Raw genomic sequence first — 6,848 nt, 5'->3', positions numbered from 1 at the left:
CCCCACTCTCAGGACTTCACTTAAGCTGAATGACTTCCTTAGAGGCCCCATCTCCACATACAGCCATACTGGGCAAAGGACACAGACCTCCAGGCCAGAAAAGCCCGGATGCCCGCCTGATGGTGGCATTTCAGACTGACTAGCCCTTGGGGGGGTAGTGTTAACCTGTCCGGGGGCCTTGCCCGGATAAGGGGGATTATGCTCTGAGAGTGGACATAAAGCTCCTCACAAAATTGGAGGGGGTTCTTCCCACCTGTCATGGTCAGGGAGAAGCAGCCGTGTAAGGCTGCAAAGTGGAAGCGATGCCTTTATTTTCTACAAGCCCCTCAGCACCTGGGGTCATGCTGGGTGCTGAACAAGGGTTTGGGGCGTTACAACCACGGTGAAGAGCTCCGGTTCCCAGTCAGCCGAATGCAAATCCCAACCGCACCTCTTATCTGCTGTCTAGGGACTGTCCCCCAGAGCCCGGCACAACAATTATCTATGCGCGTCATGACATGAAGGAAATTAGGAACCACTAAATGAGTTTCCTCGTCTCTAAAAGGGAGCTTAGCACTTAGCGTGGCCCCAATTGGTTCACTGACTTCCTCCAGCTTTTCCGCTAAGTGTTGAGTCTAGCCGGACCTCAGTTTCGTCATCATTCTACGACGATGAAAAAAGGGAGTTAGACCAAATCACAGCCAGGGTTCTTTTTAACCCCGCAATGCTGCCACAATCACTGGTATCGAAGAGAAACCATCTTTCCACCGTGTTTAGGCGAACGTGTCAGAAACGCTTTTACCACCCACCCCCAATATAGGGGGCAGCAAATGGACAGCCAGGGCCAGTGTCCCCTGTACAATAGAGAGGGTCCACCATGAGTTTATAACCTCGTAAGTGATTGACCAGAGGTAAAAAAAAAAAAAAAAAAAAAAAAAAAATTTGAATTGTTACTAACTCTAGGACCAGCTAGGTTCCATGACTACTCAGATAGTTCACGCATTCACTCACTGTTCTGCAGTGATATATGGGCCTTTACAAAAGGACAAATTACTCGGGCACTTGGTGGCTCAGTCGGTCAAGCGTCCGACTCTTGATTTCTACTCAAGTCACGATCTCAAAGTCTTAAGATTGAGCCCCGTGTCGGGCTCCGCACTGGATGTGGAACCTGCTTAAGAGTCTCCCTCTCCCTATTCCTCTGCCCCTCCCCTGCTCACGTGTGTGTGCTCTCCTTCACCCTCTCTAAAAAACAAGTCCAAAGTCCTTGACCCGCTGATGCTTACAGTGGAGGAAGTAGTCAATAAACAAATAAACAATACAGAATATGGATGTACGAAGTACTATGGGATAAATGAAACAGTGTGAGGGAGATGGGGAATGCCAGTAACACTAGATGGCTTCTCTGATGACATCTGAGCGGAGACTGAAGGTGGGTGACAGTCATAGTGTCCCAGACAGTATCAGGGGAATAGGTTCCATGACAAATCTTAACGTCCACAGGATTAGCACTTATAATTTAAAAGACAACTAAGAAGAGGGGCGCCTGGGTGGCTCAGTTGGTTAAGCGTCCGACTCCTGATTTTGGCTCAGGTCATGATCTCACAGTTGGTGAGTTTGAGCCCCATGTCAGGCTCTGTGCTGACAGGGTGGAGCCTCCTTGGGATTCTTTCCCCTCTCTCTGCCCCTCCCCCGCTTACACTTTCTCTCTCTCAAAAGTTAATAGAACTTTTTTTAAAAAGACCCTAATAATACACATACACATTTCCTACATATGAGTAAAGTTTAAATAATACTAAAATAAAACAGACGTTGAAACACCCACTACCCAGCTTGCTAAAAAATATTGGCCAGTAACTAAGAGAACCCTCACACCAGTCTTGAATGTTTACATTATTTTGCAAAAGAAGTTTTAAAGAAGAATGTTAGAGGGCAAGAGAGAAATAGTCAAGTTTATTGCTAAATGAAAGAGGCAGGTGAAAAACAGCCTTTACAGCTTCTGTTCAGGCCAGAACCCAAGATGGCCACACTCTTGTTGAGAAACAATGGCGATCATTGCTTCCGTGCCTACTTTAGTCCTTGACTCTGTATCAGAAATGCTGTTCCTTTGGAAACCACAGCCAAAAAAAAAAAAAAAAAAAATAGATGGAGTGGTTCTGGAATAAGAGCACAGGATCAAACGGTCCTTTGTCTCCCCATATCACTTTCCCCAGCTGGTCTCTTCCCATGGTGATGCCTTACTGCCACAGCGGCCAAGAGAATGGCCTTGTTTGCAGGGGTCTCTCTTTGGCTTATCAGCTCTTTTGCTGATATGAGTATCATTTGGAACTTGTGAGGTCCCTGTGTCTGGGGAAGCACTGATACACACAGCCAAGTTCGCATCCATTTTCCCTCTTATGCATCACACCTGGAATGAGATCAGACACCCGATGTGGGACCCAGAAAAAGACCTAAAGTTACCCCAACTATACAAGTCTGGAACCGCTATCTTTTTTAAACATTATTTTAATGTTTATTTATTTTTGAGAGAGAGAGAGAGCAGGGGAAGGAGAGAGAGAGGGGGAGAGAGAGAATCTCAAGCAGTCTCTGTGCTGTCAGCGCAGAGCCCAGTTTGGGGCTTGAACGCACAAACCATGAGCTCATGACCTGAGCTGGAGTCAGACACCCAACAGACTGAGCCACCCAGACGGCCCCAGAACGGTCGTCTCGATGACCGTGTTATGCTCTGTAGGACCGGCCGTTGTGTAAAGAGCTGAAGATTCTAACATCTTCTCCCTACAGATTATGGCACTGACCTGTCTCCTGCCTGTCCCTCTCATCTGCAGCTAGGGCAGAGCTCTCCTGGTCTGTGCAGACCTTTTGTGCTTGAGGATCCCCTTGAGGCTCAGCATCGGGAGAGTGCCTTCTAGAAGCCACAGTGGTGGAATAGGGCCCAGTTTTCCCCTTGCTTCTAAAGATGGTGATGGGGTTCAGACTGTGCCAAGGTAAGGTACCTTGACATACTGAGTATTTTCAGCTGAAGAAATGTGAGAAACAGCCCTCACTACTGGTGAGGAAGATAGGAAGGCAGAAGCTTGCCCAGTACACATAACATGCAAATGGCAGGCGGAGGGCCATGACTTGACATTTGGCTGCCATCTTGCCAGGCATGCTGGCAAACATTTTCTTCTTTATCCTACCACACTAACGCTGTAGATTTGACACTCGTTATATCTAAGGAAACCACCTGTTAGAAACGGGTTTTTGTTCCTCCCATGACACATACAGTCCAGGAATCAGCTTCATGGTTCTCTACCCTTGACCTGGATGTTTGATAGTAAACATATGTAGAGTTTTTCTCTGAAGTTTTTCTCTGAAGTTGACTATGTTGTATAGGTGGAGAGCGATTCTGGAATCATCGAGAGAGGTAAACTATGACTTTGGAAAAAACAAAGAAAGTACATATAAGGGATAAATTTGAACAAGCATTTCCTGAATGATACAGCAATAATTATGAATCATGGCTTTCTTTTACAAGCAAAATTACAATACACTAATATATCAATTGTAACATATAGTTTTGAAGGTAACGAGTGGAGTTAAATTGTTCTAAGGCCCATGTGTTATCTAGAAAGCAAGGACAAGTATTGACACTTTTTAAGTCTTGACTCTCTGTATATAATAATGATAATAATATATAAAAGTGCCTCAGTGGCTCAGTTGGTTAAGTGTCTGTCTCTTGATTTCCACTCAGGTCATGATCTCGTGGTTCGTGGGATCAAGCCCCACGTCAGGCTCTGTGCTGACAGTGCGTACCCTGCTTGGGGTCCTCCCTCCCCCCCTCTCTCTGCCCCTCCCCTGCTTTCTCTCTCTCTTCTCTCAAAATAAATAAGTAAACTTAAAACACCAAATAACGTATATTACATATCATATCATGTGCTATAATACATACTATTTCTTTCAAGCACCAATAAAAGAATAGCAAAAGAGTACATAACTTTCTTAACCAGCAGAAAGGAAGATGGAATGATAGAAATGAGCCAGTCCAACTGAAGGAACAAACCAAGAGAAAAAACACAGGACAGGGAGGGCAAATAAAGGGTCAAATAAGATGGTGGAGGAAACCTAATGAAGTCAGCAATTGTACCAACTGTAAACAGTCCCCATGCTCCAGCCAGCAGGAAAAACGCTGTGTCCGAAAACTCCGACTTCAATCTATTTACGAGAAAAACATCTAACACATTAAAATATGTAAAAGTAGGAGGTAAAATGATGAACAAAGGGTAAGCCCCAAAACACTGGTGTATCTACATCAATTTCAGACCAGAAAGATTCCCGAACAAAATGGCGCACGGAAGATGCGCGGTCACTTCGTGACGGTGAAAGACCCAGTCCCCAAAGCGGAGCAAATGATTGCAAGTGGCTGCACGCAGAACAACATTGCCTATAAATTAATTCATTAAATAATCATAGAATAACTGTAAGGGGAAATTGACAATCGGAGGGAGGGATGAAAATTCACTTGAGTCCCTTACAGAACCAGCAGACAAAACGTGCCAGGACGGATACTGAAAACACAAACGATCAGCTACCAACTGGAGCAAAATCTGTGTGCATTGCTGACTACCACTCATTTCTGACGGCATGCACGTTACCGGGGGAAACCGACTATGTACCAGATCACAAAGTAAACCTACGCAAGTCTCGAAAGATGGAAATCCTACAGAATTATTCACTGACAGCAATGTAATGAAGGGAAAAGCAATCGCAACATGACAACCAGAAAAAGCTCGTACCTGGGGAAAATATGATGCAGACTTCCAAGCTGTCCATGGGTTAATCAGGAAATGATCATAAACTAAACAATGTTTAGAAAGGAATGACCACACACACATATCAAAATGTCCCTGAATATCTTTATGTCAAGAGTGAAAAACTTAGACAAAATGGAAAATTTCCTTAAAAACAAAAAAACAAAAAACTTACCAAAACTGATTTACAAAAGAATTAAAACCCTGAGTCATAACATAACCATTAAATAAATTGAGCCAGTCATTTAAAATCTCCCCCAAAAGAATGGAGGCATCTGGGTGGCTCAGTCAGTTAAGCACCCGGTCATGATCTCACAATTCATGAGTTTGAGCCCCACATCGGGTTCCATGCTGATGGTGCAGAGCCTGCTGGGGATTCTCTCCCTCCCTCCCTCTCTATGCCCCTTCCATATGTGTGCTCTCTCTCTTGCTCTCTCTCTTTCTAAAATAAATTAATAAACTTTAAAAAATAAGAAAAATAAAAAAATAAAATAAAATCTTCCTTAAAAGGAAACTCTAGGTCCAGGCGGCTTCATTGGTTAAGTCTACCAAGCATTCCAGAAACAAATTTAAAAAACAAGATAGGGGGAGTGACGGAGCAGCATTATTAAAAGAAAACATATCTGGGAAATACATATAGAGAAGAAAGACAGAAGTTAGTATTTGAGTTCCTGCACCGCACCTGAGAGGCCCTTCAAAAGAGTTCCTTATTTGCTTTCCTAGCAGTCCAGAAGGCAAGACTGGAATCCCAGGGAAAAATCATTCCCCTCCAGCGTAATTATAGCCAGGACCGACCAAGCCTATCCCCCTGAGCTGCCACAGGGACAGTGGGAGAGGGCTGCAGACCCCCCACAAGCGTGTCCCCCCACGCCCGGCCTCCCATAGAGTTCACCGGGGCGGGGGGGGGGCCTTGAACTCGTGTGTTAGCTCATTTAATCCCCACATACCACTGTGTTGTGGGTCCCGTTCATAGCTTGATTTTACAAATGATGAAACTGCCCTTCAGAAAAGCGACCTTCCTGGCCACATAGTTAGCAGACGGCGTGGCCGGAACGGAAGACAGGCCGCTGGGAAACTCAAACCCTTGACTCTTCGCAACGATAATCCGACGGCGCTCAGCCTCCCAGCGAGATCCATCGGGGGTGTTTGCCTGCCCACGGCCCGCCCCGTCCTGGGCACAGACAGACCGGGGCTGACTGCTTCAGAGCAGCACATAGTGTGAGGATGGACCTTGGAGAGCCGTTGACAGAATGCCCACACGACGAGGCGCGTGCCCTCGTGCGACCTCAGGTGGCCAGCGGTTACACGGAACAGGTGACTGCAATTTCACTCGACAAATATTTATTATCTCCATAAAACAGGGCTCAATCATGGCAACGATCCTACAGGGGCCTGGGGATCACTCAACGAGTCAATATATGTCACCCACTGCGAAACACACGGGCAGCGTCTTCTCCAGACTCTCGGACCATTCTATCACGGCCAGCAGGGTTCCGAGGCTTCTTGGTCTCTATTGTCTGCATCGCATGAGGTGTCCATCTGTCCAGCCCCGCCTGCGTCTTCCATGCCGAGGGGCACTGGCCACCCGTCATGAAGGACACCCAGATTTCACGGTGTTTGCTCCTTTCAGAGCAGAAACATCCCGCCTCTGAAAGGAGGGCCGGAGGTTGATCAATTCAATTACCGAGCGCACACTTCTCCCCAGGGCTCTTGGCTCTGGCTTCGTCACCCGGAGCTAAGGAGCTGCCAGGTGCCTTCTGGAATAAATTTCCCATCCAGACACACTACCCTCCCTCCCCTGAGAGCTACCGGGTTCGGCACTTTGATTCCTCGGGGATTTTGCTGCACGAATCAGTCCGGTGTGTAACACCACGTCCAAGGGACCGTGAGTCCTGCTTTCCACACGTTTCCTATTTTTATCTCCGCTTGCGTGTGGTGGGGTTTTAAAACGGAGGTTGGTTCCCCTGAACCTGTGTTTTCAAATCCATTCTTAGCTTGAAAGACAAGAATTGTGAAGTCGAATGTAAAGAGCAACCTGCTCGTAAACCCACGACCGAGCTGCTCCCAGGGAGCACGGACAGG

At 46.5% G+C, this 6,848-nt stretch overlaps 1 pseudogene; it reads left to right on the top strand.

Annotated features, from left to right (window-relative positions):
• Positions 1 to 1,996: 1,996 nt before the first annotated feature.
• On the top strand, positions 1,997 to 5,988 carry LOC123593586 (annotated as a pseudogene).
• Positions 5,989 to 6,848: the final 860 nt, after the last annotated feature.

The sequence above is a fragment of the Leopardus geoffroyi genome, chromosome D4 (assembly GCF_018350155.1).
Source record: "Leopardus geoffroyi isolate Oge1 chromosome D4, O.geoffroyi_Oge1_pat1.0, whole genome shotgun sequence".
In the NCBI taxonomy this organism is placed as follows: domain Eukaryota; kingdom Metazoa; phylum Chordata; class Mammalia; order Carnivora; family Felidae; genus Leopardus; species Leopardus geoffroyi.
Note: the sequence above shows the minus strand (reverse complement) of the source record. Positions and strands in the feature narration are given on the sequence as shown.